Here is a 14,477-nt window from a genome sequence, read left to right on the forward strand (position 1 = left end):
GGCAGCTCTGACCTGCCTAACATCCTCACAGGCTACTGCCAGCTGATGCACATTAAAACTCCTCTGTTGGCCACTGGAATTAACAGCCTTGGCAGAGGTGGACCTGCAGATGCAGAGGCAGAAGAAGCCATACAGGATTCCCAGACAGCCCCTGTGAAGCCAAGARCCCTTCTGCCATGTCCCTGGTACTTTATACTGCTCTAAAAACTCTTCGTTTATGCAGACCAAGGTACTCACACATGCCTGTGTCTTAGGAGACACAGGACTACTGGTAAATACTTTGGTTCCTAACTTTAGAAGAACAGAATTAATTTTTCAYAGAATCACAGAACRAYTGAGGTTGGAAGGGACCTCTGGAGATCATCTAGTTCAACCTCCCTGCTCAGGCCAGGTCACCTAAAGCAGGTTGCCCAGGATTGTGTCCAGATGGCTTTTGAATATCTGCAAGGACGGAGACTCTGCAACCACTCTGGGCAACCTGGGCCAGTGCTCTGTTACCCTCACAGTAAAGAATTTTTTTCCTCATGTTTAGGYAGAACTTCCCATGTTTCAGTTTGTGCCTGTTGCCTCTTGTCCCGTYACTTGGAACCACTGAAAAGAGTCTGGCCTTGTCCYCTTGACASCCTCCCTYMAGGTAYTTRTWYACATYGATMAGATCCCCCCTCAGTCTTCTCTTCCCCAGGCTGAAGAGGCCCAGCTCTCGCAGCCGTTCCTCGTAGGGCAGCTAGCACAGGGGGGTCACCACATCGCTCAGCCCCTTTCCTGCATGGTCCTGCGCAACTTTTCACCTGCTTCCATGTGCCTGCACAGGAATAGCTGCATTAAAGTCTCTCCTCAACACCTTACAGTCTGAGTACCCRTAAAGATAGCCACTGTTTGAGGCAGCCAAAAGGAATAAACCCTCATGCCTSTGCATTAAAAATTATCTCAGTACGACATCTGAAGGCTTGCTAGTGCTTGTCRTGAAGCCCCGAGCAGTGGTTGGTGCCCTTGTGGCATGGCAATATCTCAGGACAAACTACGTGTCCTTTCCCGATCTGGTGATGCCTCAGGTTTGTACGATATCACTATTGTCAATATTATTATTACGTATTGTCATAACCTGACAGAGTGAAATCAGCTCTCTTGGGAAATTTTCCCTCTGGAAAATTGCCTTTGTGGCTTGGGCCAATATGGAYAAAATCCAGAGTGAGAAGAAGAACTATTCTTTATATTGGCCTAATGCTAAAATATTAAGTAAGTGAGGCTGACGATTTTACCATCAATATGGGCTTCAAATGGCAACTGTGGGCATTAATTTAATATCGGTATTTAGAAAAAAGGAAGGAAAATGGGTATTATGAACTGGTTTTATTTTGGATTTTTTTTTTTGTTTTTGTTTTGTTTTGCTTTTTGCAGCACCATTCAAATCAGCATCTCTTTCAGAAGGCTGTACAGTAAGTGGGAAAAATGGGAGAATTTCTCTGAGCAAGAAAAACTGCAGGCAGAGTGCAAAAGCAACCTCATCCCCAAGTGACAAGACCTGGATTTGATCACGGTGCTGATAATTTCAGCCATCTCTGACCATTTTATTTCTGCTTTGTTTCATCTTTCACTCTTTAAATGTAAGAGGTCAGAAGTTGTATCATGCCTGTAAGTTTTTCCTAYACTAAGCATGTCAAGACCAGTTCCCATCTGGACCAATAACATTTGGGGACGCTTTTATTTTAAAAACAAACAAAAAAAATTTGCTCATAATTCAGTGATGGCACTTTTCTACAGAAAGCCTTGAGCATATTTGTTCTTAGAAGATGTGGAGTCTAGGATATATAGGGCATTGTGCAAAGCCTAGGCTTCATTCTTAATGCTTTTTTAAATCCCCCATGCCTATAGGCTTTTAGAAAAATAAAAAGGGAAAAAACAGAACAAAGTCTTTTCAGTGCAATCCCAAGACACTGCTTCCCTATGAGCAATGATATATTCCCTCTATCCTCATTAGCAAGCTTTGGAAGAGAGAAAGTAGAAAAGCCTTCAGGAGATATTAAGGGGGAGAAGAGGGAAGAGTACAGAAGCTCCAGTCAAGCAGCAAAGAAAAACAGCAATACAGCTCAGCCTAAAAATAACTTATTTTTGGTGACAGACTCCAGACACGGRATGAACTGGAATTCATGTCACTCAGCTCTGACCGAAGCAAATGCGGTGAGAATATAAGCAAAGGGAGGATGATAAAACAGAGTTATAAAGTAGTGACTCATGGGATCAGAAAGCAAGGGCATTCCAGTTCCCACGCTGAAGAAACCCAGCTATCATCTCGGCAACCCATRAAATAATAAAGCAGCCCAACACTTTTTATATCCCAGAGCTTTAATACCGCTGCAATGACAAAATCTCCTTTGCCAGAGACTAATCTCTGCTTCCAAGCTCCTCTCAGCTCACTTTGTCAGCCGGGTGCTCTTGACCTCGCCACCTTTCCTGCTAGGCTTAAGGTGGGATGCACTGAGACGCCAGCCAGGTCGGAGGAGTGCTAGGGAAGACAATCCAAGAGGGCTGAAGAACACGAAGTTTTTTCTCTTTGAAACATCCTCATAAAACTAACTCTGATAATCTTTCTATATAACCAGCACTCTGTGGAATTGTTCAGTCCTTTAAAATACAAAAACAACTAGTATACATCCCTCTCAAAGTGAATAACACCAGAAAGAAAGCAGTTTGACTTCTTGCTRAAACCTCAAGCATTTCCCAAATCCCTTCCTCAACTTCTCCCAACTACTGAGGAAAATGTCAAATGGTCCTTGTAGGCTCTCCAGAGGGACATGGATGTGACAGTCAAGGAGACATGGAAATTTGTTCCATGACTTCGCCATTATTTTCAAGCTGCTGTGTGTGGAAAGGAGAATTATTATAAGACCAGCACTGAACAACCTGCTCCCCCCTCTCTCTGCATGTATACTTTGGCACAAGTTTTTCCAACAGAGCATGTGCTGCTACAGCAGCTATGAAAATGGGAATTTTAATAGTAGTTGTGTAGGTATCTTGATGACCTGGTTCTACCCCAGGAAAACCTTGTTTCCCTCCCATTTCCCCTCTGGGAAGAGTTCCACATACCAGTTTGAAATGCTGGTGTGGCATATGCCYGGATCCCAGACCGCTCTGACAACCTTGCGGGTGCAGAAAGCAGGCCAGCCTTCCTTTCTCTGCTTGGCAAGAATAACGCTGGAAAGCAGCTCTGGAAGGAAGGAACTGAGGAACAGAGAGGGCTTCTCTGATGGTTCCTGTGCTCAGCATTGTATTAAGTCATTTCCAGCTCCCTGAGTAGCCCACAGTCACCAGGCTTAAAGCCATATTAGTCTCTCAGGCTGCAAAATTAAGGTATTAAAGCTGCAGTCCAGCCTTTCATGTCCAGAATGCTCTACCTGTCTCTTAAAAACTGCAATTGCACTGCTTGAAATAATATGCAAAACCAGGTAATAGGAAGTGCTAGGAGGAGTAGTCTTGCAATGCGTCCAATACGCTTGGTGCCTGATGGGCTAGAWAGGGTTAGTTGAAACAGGCAGCATCTCTGTGTCTGCCCAAGCTCTTCCATCCCGTGTCTGAAGTCTGACAACCCAGCCTGTGATCCAGCCTGTCTGCCTGCAAATAAAAAGCATCAGAAAGTAGYTTTCATCGTGCTAAAACTGCAGAAGATATATTTCTATGGAGGASAGATATCAAAGCAAGCAGTAATGTAGGCCACAAGTATTAATAACTAGTGATTAATGTTTGTTAATACAGAATTAAGAGGAAAGAGGTGAAGGCTCAGTGTAGTCCATTACAGCTGAGCAAAATCCCTGTGGTTGGAGYATTGAACTGTCATTCACTCTGACTCAACCAACCTTGGGAAGGACAACTACAGGCCAAGGAATTGTTGTTAGGATGTTGCACTGCCAGATCATCCAACATCTTGTCAATCTTCCTCTTAATAAGAAATTGCACATTGCTACACCTTTCATTCATTTGTTTTCAAAGTATTTGCAAACTCAGCAACTACTAGGCAAACTTTGGCTCAGGCAGGACTTCGCTCACCACTGAAATCAGGCTGTATACAGCCTGTATACGTTGTATACAGAAGTAAAAATAGGGAGTGATAAAAAATGCTCCCTCGCTCTTCCTCCTCAGAGCTGCAGAGAGGTGTTACACAGGTGRGATGCAACTGCTCCAGACAGGTATAAGCCACAACACATTCCCATGATGATCATGCCACAGTTTTTAATGACTTGGTTAATCAGATCTGTCATTTATGTAGGACACAGAGCATCTACCATGCCAGTTCCACCCCGTACAGCCCACACAGCCTGCCCTCTGCCTCTGAGAAAAGCCATCTCTCGGGATGCAGAAGGTACCAGGAGCTTCCCCTCAGGTCAGGTACGCAGTGGTTTGCTCAGAAAGATGGCTTCATCCTTCCCCTTTGAGGTATTAATCAGCTTGTGACCTGAAATGATAAGYTAGAAATCCCTTCCACAAACACACATATGCTTTTATTCCATCTACTCTAATTGCAGATACTCCTGTTATCCAAACAGCTGCCTAATCTTTTCCTAGCTCCTGTTCAATCGTCTGTATAAAGCAGCTGATGAAAATTTCGAGGCCTTGTCCTTCTGTGATATCAGATCCATTCCTCTGCAGGAAGTTTCACYGGGGAAGAGGTATAATTTTGATTTCTACGTGGTTCCTTAATATATACAGTCAGTATTTCTTTCTCTTGAGGGGAACAAGAAGTCCAATCTATGGCAAAACAGCTTAGGTATTTATATTCATAGGATTAAGGACTTCAGTCTACAGACTATATTTTTATGTCTATTCCTACATAYTCTAGTGTCCCTTGAGTTGGCCTGTTTTGGCTTCAGTAATGCGCATTGACTTAGAGCAYGGCAGAATGCACTGAATTCCTATAGTTCTGCACTGATTTGTTGTTCATGTTGTGTCAGTCAGGTGCTCAGKCCTCACTTTTCTTCCATGGGCAGCTTGGCTGAAATTAGAATTGACAGAATCAATTTCTACTGGCAAATCAGAAAAGTTAATTGAAAAAGGTAAAAGTGCAGGGATTTTGAAGGCAGCACAGAGCTGCTCTGTATTCCTACCAGTTACCTTAAGTTTCCATAGCATCTGAGTTATACTCCTCAAAACTGGATCTACAGTAACATCTAGGCACACTTTGTTCCAGACATTTTTAACTGTGCAAGAAAAGGTGACCAAYCGAATTTAAAATAACTCCCGTATATATCTCCTCTGAAGTTTATGCCTGGCGTAAGCGGAAAGCAAACCTACAAGTATTGACTGAAAGGTGATTAAATTGCAGCTGTAGGTGAGCTGGAAGTAAAGACTTGGCACACTGCGAGCRGAGAATATGTCTAGCTGAATATGAAATATCCAGACTGGCTGCTCAGGAGTGAAGAGAGCGGCTATTTACACCTGTCAAAGGGGATATACGGCCTTCTTGTGCAAAACCATATGCACACTTACTGTGATATAGCAACTCGAAACAACACGGTTTGCTCTGCTGCGTTCGGGTGAAGGTGTTGCACCATGCCAGGCGCCTGCGCGGCTGTGTTACTGCGATGGCCTGTTGCCACCTGCAAAGGCACAATGCCGCAGCTGCATTACCGCTGCACGGGCTTCACGAAGGACACAGATCAAAGCCATCCACTGCCTCTGCTGGAGATAAATACGATGCTTTCTTTCACCTTTGCAGACAGAGGTGAAGAAGATTTTTTACTTTATGCATCAGAGAAAGAAAAAAACCCTCTATTTTAATATATACTTTAATACATGCTTAAATTAAATAGTTACATATATAAATATGTTTACTTGGACAGTTAAGTCCATTATCTATCACCCTGCATAGATATGGAATGATGCCTAGTCAGTCTGAATGTTTTACTGAAGGCTTAAGTGGTTCCTTTCATCAGTTAGCTCCACGGTCAGTGCTGCACACTCGCCTTGGTGGTGGTTGTAACGATTTGCAGGCACAAATTTTGTTCCAGTAAAGTCACAGAAGCAAGTGATGGGATCAACGTAAGCAAAATTTGTGGGAATGACAGCAAGTGCAAAGCACAAATCATTTTTGTAAAAACGGCTTTCATCATTTGCAAGGATTATTTGCAGCATACTAAAAAATGAGGAGGAAAGTGTTCACTCGAGACTGCAGCCTATACACACACTAAACAGCCAAGTGCGGAGTACCGGGTGGGATCATATTTATTTTGCCAAGGTGCAAAAGAATAAAAACGTTCCATGCTAATCAGAAAGCAGAAAATAAGACAGCAGTCCCCAGTCTCCAGGTTTTCAAAGCTATCTACTTCTGCTGTTCAATCAGGAGTCCCAAGGGATCCTTCCTCATTTTGAAACTTGTTCCTCGACCTTTCCGCTGTGCAAAATGGAAGGCAAGAAGGGTAGCAGAGCAAGAGCAAGCCAGAATGATACATCAAACCTGGCTAGGGACAGCCCTGGGGTAGCAAAAACTTCAGTGGCCTTTAGGGGTGGAAAGGATCACAGTTTGCATATAGCAAATTTGCATATTTCAAATTAAAGTACATCTTTGAGTGGGTAGGTAAAAATCCATCATATGTWTGGGGAGAGCATCTTACAATTATGTAACAAACTCGTGAAGAGAAACCACGAGTAGCTTATGTCAGACAGAAGTTGCRTGTTTGATGGGACATCAGTAGTTTAATCTGCAATGAGTTCAGCAATACTGAACTTTAGCTATTCAGAACTGGGTGAAAACCTGAAGAATGTCATGTGATTTCCGAAGGTTTTCTTAATTTTCTTCTGAGGGAGTTTCATGCTTCTTCTTAGCTCACTGGCAAATACCACAGAAGCATCATTCTTTGACTTTACTTGTGTATTCAGCTGTATAAAACTTCATATATATGAAGTTCATAACAGTGACTCCTTAAAGTCCTTAAAGTCAGAGTAGAAAGGCAAACTTTCCTTAAAATTTATCTATGACACATTTGCTTTTTATAACTTAGTTAATACCACATTCCACTGAGAAATCTGCACTTTACTGCTGTTTTCATTCCTGTGCATGTGAGAATTTACTATCACCTTTATTACTCCTCTGCTGAAGTTGTTTTATAGCCATTCATACCTCATTACAATCCCTAGTGATCCGTGAAGAAAATATTGAACACTTGCTTTGCCTCAAATTTCAATAAATACTTTTTTCCTAACTTTACTAGCTCTACTCATTTTATCAACAATCTCTCAAAGATTAATGTTTTATTTAAAAGTAGAACTTCTGAGATCACATGGTCACGTGAACACTTCCGTTTAAAAAAAAAAAAAAAGCTTCTCCTGCATGGCTGCCGAAGAAAATATTGAAAACATTAATATTGTTGGGTTTTAGAACTTTGTTTGCATTTGCAATTTTAAAGGATAAATAAGTAAGTAGGGTAGCTTGGGGATAGATAGGTAAATAAATGTTTATATTAATAGACATAGAGCTAAAAGAGCTTCTTTTCATCAGAGGCCTTTTGAGGAGAAACTACTGTGGTTGCCTTTGTAAACCACAACGATTTTTATCTTGACATCAATATTTGCCTGGGCTTTTTATACCATTTCAGCCTTTGCTAATAATGACCTTAGGGAGATCTGCAATAGAAACCTATTAGCACGCTCTGAGCTGTTTTCAGCTCAGCATGAAGTAGGATGTCACAGTACTCGTTTTAGCAATACCCTGCCATTTTTGAGTCTTAATTAGTCATTGACAGAACACTTTTAATCTTGAGGTGAAAGAAGATATGCACTTACTGAATATTATTACTAATTTGCTTACTTTTTCATTCCTGAGTGATCATCTTTTACATCACCATTTTCTATTTTTTTTCCTTATGAAAACTGCATTTAATGAGCAAGCTGAGTTCACACTTTACAGATCCATGTTGGTTCATTCCTCAACGCCAGATGCATATATTTCCATAACAGCCATACTGAAGTACAGGTCAATCTTTCAACTAATGATTTGAAGAAGCAGTTCATAAAATTAACTGTAGAGGCAAAAATAAATAAATCAATAAGATGACTGCATACTTCTGGTGTCAAATGATCATTCAATGAACGAAAGGAAATCAAGCTACCAAGAAAATGTTTGATGGGGTCAAACTCAAAACTGCCGCTATGGTGCTAAATAAAGCGTAAGTCAGCTTTGATTCATTCCCCCATACCCTAAATACACTCAGGTTGTAAAGAGAGGGAGGAAAGGGCTGGAGATAAGGTACTTTCTGTAGCCATGAACTCATGCCCATGCTCTGGCACAAATAAAAGGTCACATTGCTGAATGTCCTTACGTGCGCTGCTGCTTGTGCCCTACCAGTGCTAAGAGCTTGGATGCATGCTAATAATAACCACACAATCTAACCTTTCTTAGGCAAGCAAGGAATAAAAGTACTAAGTACTACACAACAAGGCCCAGAGCTCTCAAGAAAAGAGCTAAGCAGGCCAAATTCAGGAGTCGGTATTGTACTGATACCAACAGCAGTGGAACAAGACAAAAAGGGCTTATCTAGAATAAGCTGCTGAAACACTACCAGTATATAGCTCCCAGTACCTTTTTTCCTCCAACGTGCTTCACATTTGATTCCCTCAGCATATGCAGCACACCTTCCTGGGATGTGGCTGCAGTAGGACCATCAGGGTGAGGGGTCTCCTGCTTGTTTCATCCAGCCCAGGAGCAAAYGTGTGTTGCTGTGAGAGAGCTTCCTCCAGTCGTTGGGATGGGGATGCCACAGTCCTTGGCAGCATGCCCTGCTCACCTCATCACAGCCCAGGCCGGGAGGTGGCCCCAGTTGTGTGCTCCTGAAGAGCATTTGGCTTGGGGTTGGACAACTCTCCAGTGAGTGTGTGGCCAGACGGGGCCATGCAGTGTGTCTGGCTGCTCTGCACTGGGACTCTGGGCAATACACAGCAAATGACAGGTCAAGTCTAGCCAGTGTTTTTCTCCTCCTGTTAAGGAACGATACATGAAAAAGCTCCTGACCCTGCTACTCCTCCCCATCCTCCCCAAGTGTACATACTCATGGCAGTGCAGCATGGGCAGGGGAGAAGAGCTGCAGTGTGTCAGACTAAAACTGAAGACAATTTCTTACCTTGTCCTTGGCAATGGGCAAAGCAGATGCCTTAAGAGGAAGGACAAGGAACCATAGCACAGCGTTGCTCTGGAGTATTCCTGCAAACTGTCACTCAGAGACTTTGCAAGCTGAGAGTAAGATTTTGGAGTTTAAGAGTCTTCAATGGATTTTTCTTCCACCCTTAAGGAACTGCTAGACCAAATCCATGTAAAATCTTTGTATTCATAACACCTTGCAGCAAGAGACCCATCATTTAAGTGTATGTTGCAAGAAGGAGTACCTCTGGGATTTGGTTTGAACCTGCTATGTAGTACTCCTCATCTGTGCTGTGAAGAGACAGTGACCTTTTGTTCCCTACTTTCTTTCTCTGAACGACCAGTGATTTTACARATGTTTGTCAGAAAATCCAGACCTAAAGATTATCAAGGATTTCTCACTGACACCAGTGATGGCTATCCTCTACTGATCGTATGTTTTCACAGGCTTCACACAAGGACCTTTTCCTCCACACTTACATATTCACACTGGCAGTGTTGCTATGCTAATTGTGTTTCCTAAGGCCCTACCATACCCTCTCTTCCTTAGGAAATGAAGAAATATATAAAAAATAATGGCAGCAAGGAAAAAATGTGCTATTAAAGGAGCAGATGCTGGATGATCACAGTGTGTCCATTTGGCAGCTTAAATGACCAATAGAAAGGTCTTATGAATAGGCTGGAAGCTACCTAGCAAGTATTTCTGTTACCAATGTGCACTGTGTTTTGCACGCTGTTTAAGAGACCAAGAGAGATGTGCAAGTGCTAGGGGGGTTGAGGGACAAGCTCTCTGCTGCCTTCCAGCAGCCAGCTGCAAGGCAGTCACAAGAACCAGCCAAGTGCTGTCAGATCGAAGTGAGCCTGAGCCTGAACTGACAGTTTGCCCTAGCTGTTTATAGCAAATASGACAGTGTGATACTCTTTGCTTGTGGAGTCAGGAACTGGGCTTTTTTTTTTTCCCTGGTCAGAAAGAAGGGGAGTTGAACTGTGTATGTGCACCAGAAAAGAAGGAAATGGAGCTTGGTGTTTTACACAATATGGATTTGTGCAATGACACTACATAACCTGCTCAGAAAAGCAAATGCTTAGTGTGTGACAACGTGACAATGCAGATGAGTTTAGCAGTCCTATTCTCCAATGATGAAATGATCTTSACAAGAACTTTCTGATGCACCATACTGGAAAGGGAAAGCACAGAGAGAAAGACATGGTTGCACCCAGTACAACACCTGTCAAGGTGGTTCTCAGGCTTGCTGACTCGTTGAAGTCCCCATTTGCTGTGCAAGGATCTAGAGGACATCATTGTGCTCCTTTTTGTGCTTTTCTCTCTCCTCCAATGTGCAGACCAGCTTTTAGCCTTTGAAGTTTCATGGTTTTCTGTGAATGCTTTCAGTTGTGTATTTTCTTGCTTTATTATGGGAGGTCTCAGCCAGTGTAGCAAGAGCTCATGAGCTCAAGGTACTACGAGCTACAGATAAAGCAATCAGATTGGGAGTCCTTGTTAAACTCAAAGAGATTAATGTCAAAATGCTAATCTAACTCCCCAAAACACAGATGCAAAAAGTCATGAGTGTAAATACCTCTGTAGTAATGGCAAGTGAACAGCTGCACAGCTTATGGAGATCATGGTACCCTTCTGGATCTCCTAACTCAGTAGATGTGGAGGGGCTGGGTGACCTGAGGGAAACAGTGTAAATAATGAATTTTCTCATGTGCAGTGGTGATCATGGTGGGTTTGTTCTTTGGGTGGATCCTATAGGCCAGATAAGGTAGTTGCCTAAGAAGTCTTGTGCTTACCCATCTCCATACCATAATTATTGTCCCTCAACTATTCATCCTCTCCAGGATCTCTAGAGATTTGTGTGGAAAAGGTCCTGAAGCTGTGTGAGCAACAAGGCAGMTCTGCCTAGAAACATCCAGGCTGTGAGCAAATGCCAGCTGGGTTAAAAGTTCAGAAGAATTTTTCCAAAGAAGCTGAAAATTGTGCAAGTAGAGGTAAATCAGAGCCTTTGCAAATGATAAAAAGCTCTGATCGTTGCCAAGCTACTCCCCTTCAGCTAATCAGGCATGTAGTGGTTTGGCTGTTTGCTTAGTCTGATCACAACATCCAAGTAGTGTATTACAAAAACTTGCATTCAATAACTTTACAGTCCTTTTTTTTTCCTGCGAACTCACTAATTCTGTACACACAATTATCGGTTGTTTTCAAATAACTTCTTTAATTCCAGTATATTTGCTTGTTAGYGGGAAGATAATGTCACCATAGCTACCCTGAATGCTTCAGGACATTCTGCACAGGGTTTACACTCAGAAAAGCTGATTTATTCATTTGAWATGTGCTTTGTTGGATTTCATTCCCAGCAAAAGCCTGAATTTTCTTTGCAGCAAAGCTGATTAGAAAGTTTTGACATGGGAAGACATTTTGGCTGTTTTCTCCTGTTTTTACTTTGCCAGTGCTGCCTTGTGCTGCCAGGTCATGCTCTCAAAATAAGTGTGCTATTTTACCAGCAGAATTCCTCTGGTCCCTGCCAGTGTATCTATCATCCAAGTAGAGAAAGAAGGTGACTTTTGGAGGATCTAAGAAACACAAGAATTAATGGATTCAGTGAACCCTGACCCTGCCTCAGAAGGCAATTTGTCATCTTTTTCAGATGAGCATCAGAGAGGTCTAGGGTCTTTGGTGGTTTCTCACCACCTTCCAGTCAGTTCTGAGGGTTCTCTCTGCCCTTCCTGGACAGTGGCAGTCAGGTGTCTGCTCGCTGTAGCCTTAACCTCCGCAGAAACACTGCACTTGGGGGCAATGCCTCAGTCCAGCTTCATCCTTGTTTAAGCCTGTCATTGTCCTCCCTTTTTGCCCAGCTCTGGGGCAAAGCCAGTTTACATCTAAATACTCACAGGTTAGGCAGAAGTGTAAGTATAAACGGGGGTTTTAACTGAAGCCACATCTGGGYGCATGCAGATGTGAACTAGCTGCCATCTCCAAAGAGCAGGAGGGACTGTTCAGGAACAGCTTCCAGTCATCAGAGCACGTGGGCTGGGTCTGCTCCCAGCCCTGCTGGCATGGCCCACAGGGTACAACAGCTTGCAACTCTTCCCATACCAAGAACGCAGGACCTCCTTGGGATGTTCACCATCACTCAACCCCTGCCCTGCCTGTGGCAAGAGGGAAACATTTGTCTCCACCGGGCTGCTGCTATTCTGACTTTTCTGCCTTGAGGGAGAAGGGACTGGGGGAAAATCTTAGCCCTTTCAGACCATCGGGGAAGATGCTTCTCCATGACTCAAGCCTAYATACATCCCTGCCAACACCAGAGCAGCTGAGGTAGTATCAGAGAATGTCCCCAGAGCCATGATCCACCCAAACCAGGAGCACTGCCGAACACCCAAATTCAACAAGCTACTGCTACTGTACGCCTTCACTTAGAGTGAACTCCTTCCCTCGAAAGCCTTCAGAGTAGAAAGCTTTCTACTGTCCCCCACTGGCTTTTTTTCTTTCTTTTTTTTTTTCCTTTTTTTCCCCCCTAAGCTGTCTGAAGCCCTGGCTATCCCTCAAGTAAAGAAATGGCTAAGTAAATCCTATCTGTGCTTATAGGCTGTTATCATCTGCAAGGTCCTGCCTAAGAGAATTAGCCTATACAAGAATGTAAGCAGCGCTGGGGGTCTCCAGACAACCCCACGAGCTGAACTGTCTGGCTAAAAAATGATTCATTGGCAGTCCCCTCGGAGGCAGTTACACCTATAACTTCCTCTGCCTCTCAGGCCCACAGCTGACGGCAATATCTACCACCTCATTGCACTTCGAACTTAGATGCTTTGTTTTGCACAGGAAGCAAGATTAAAAAACAACTATTTTGTGGTATAGGTTAGCTAAATAATATCCATTGGATTTCAGTAACATAGTGTATAAGGATGATAACATACTGAACAACCCCAAATCACGTGCAACACTTAAGGTACCTAAAACCATATTTTGGACAAACACTGTTGGACATGTTGGAATAATCCAAACAGACCTAACTGCCCCCCAGAAAGGTTTACCCCAAGGCTGTCAGCAACATGTAACTTCCCAGACCACAGACCACTGCAGCTGCAATCAATGAAAATCTTAACCTATTGCTTTCCTATCTTGGGGATTAAAAAAAAAATGATTTCCTCTATTTATGGATCAGGACAAGAAGTTGAAATTTCGAAAGCATGAAACTACAAGTCTAAAAAAGCTTGATGCTACTAGAAAATATTTTAGTTTAATGCTATTTGTCAAATATAATAGCTTAAATAATTAAAAGCCATTTTGAGCCATAAATGTCACATTTTTTGTGTTAAAAGTATCACTAAGTCTTATAAAATTGAAACATCTATTAAAGCCAACCTCCTCCTGGAAATAGCTTCAGTTTTGACAAATCTCTTTTTTTAAAACTATTTATTTATTTAATTGATACAATTTCTAAATTTGGGAAGTCATGCACATTTTTCTCCTAAATCATTAATGAGCTTCACCAAAGAATCACTCTCAGATCATTCATATACAGCAACAGAGTACTTATTTAGAGAGCATTTCAGATCAAAATCTGTTTTTTTCACATTTGTGATATGTGGTTGATGTTATTTAATATACACAAATATTGTGGGCATTTTTCTCTACAATATGATTGTATGTTTTTTTCATTAGGAATTTATTCAAAACTTTTTAATTAATGAGAGTCATGTGCACTTCCTTAAAAACTCCAGCCAATATTTACATTGCTTTCCAATTCATATTCACTTTACATTGACTAGTTGGTCTTCATTCAAGGATTGGGAGAAAGTGGGGTGCTTAATTTATAACTGTATATGCACCACCTAGGAGCATGCTGATCTCTGGTTTTGGTAAGGAAGTTTACATGAAATCCTCATCTAAAAAAATACTGGTCTGATTTTTTTAAGAAGAAGACAACTGATTTTTTCTTTTATTCAAGGGTTCTGTTATAAGTTTCTTCCGGGCTTATTTTATTGGTATTTTAAAGGAACATGTATTTCTTTCCAGACCTTGTTTGAGTTCCAAATATATTTTGGGACTACAAGGCAAGTACATRATACTTTGGATGATATATTGTTATTTTGTGGCTAGAGCAGAAAAGTTGTTTGGCATTTTAAGTTATATAATTGCATTAAGGCAGAACTTTATATGCATTTAAACCACTTTTTTGTAGTTYAGATGTTTATGGTAAACCTACAGTAATTGAAATGTCTGCATTATTCTGCTTCCACTGAGCTCCCTGCCAGACTCCTGCTGCCAGTCCCGGGAGTGGAGTTCAGGGATTTTGGCTCCAAGTGCCATCAAGTTTTACTTTTGTTCCAGGAAAATTTTTCTACTCAG

This window comes from Rhea americana, unplaced genomic scaffold (genome assembly GCF_003343005.1).
Source record: "Rhea americana isolate MKP2758 unplaced genomic scaffold, rheAme1 scaffold_0, whole genome shotgun sequence".
Classification (NCBI taxonomy): Eukaryota; Metazoa; Chordata; class Aves; order Rheiformes; family Rheidae; genus Rhea; species Rhea americana.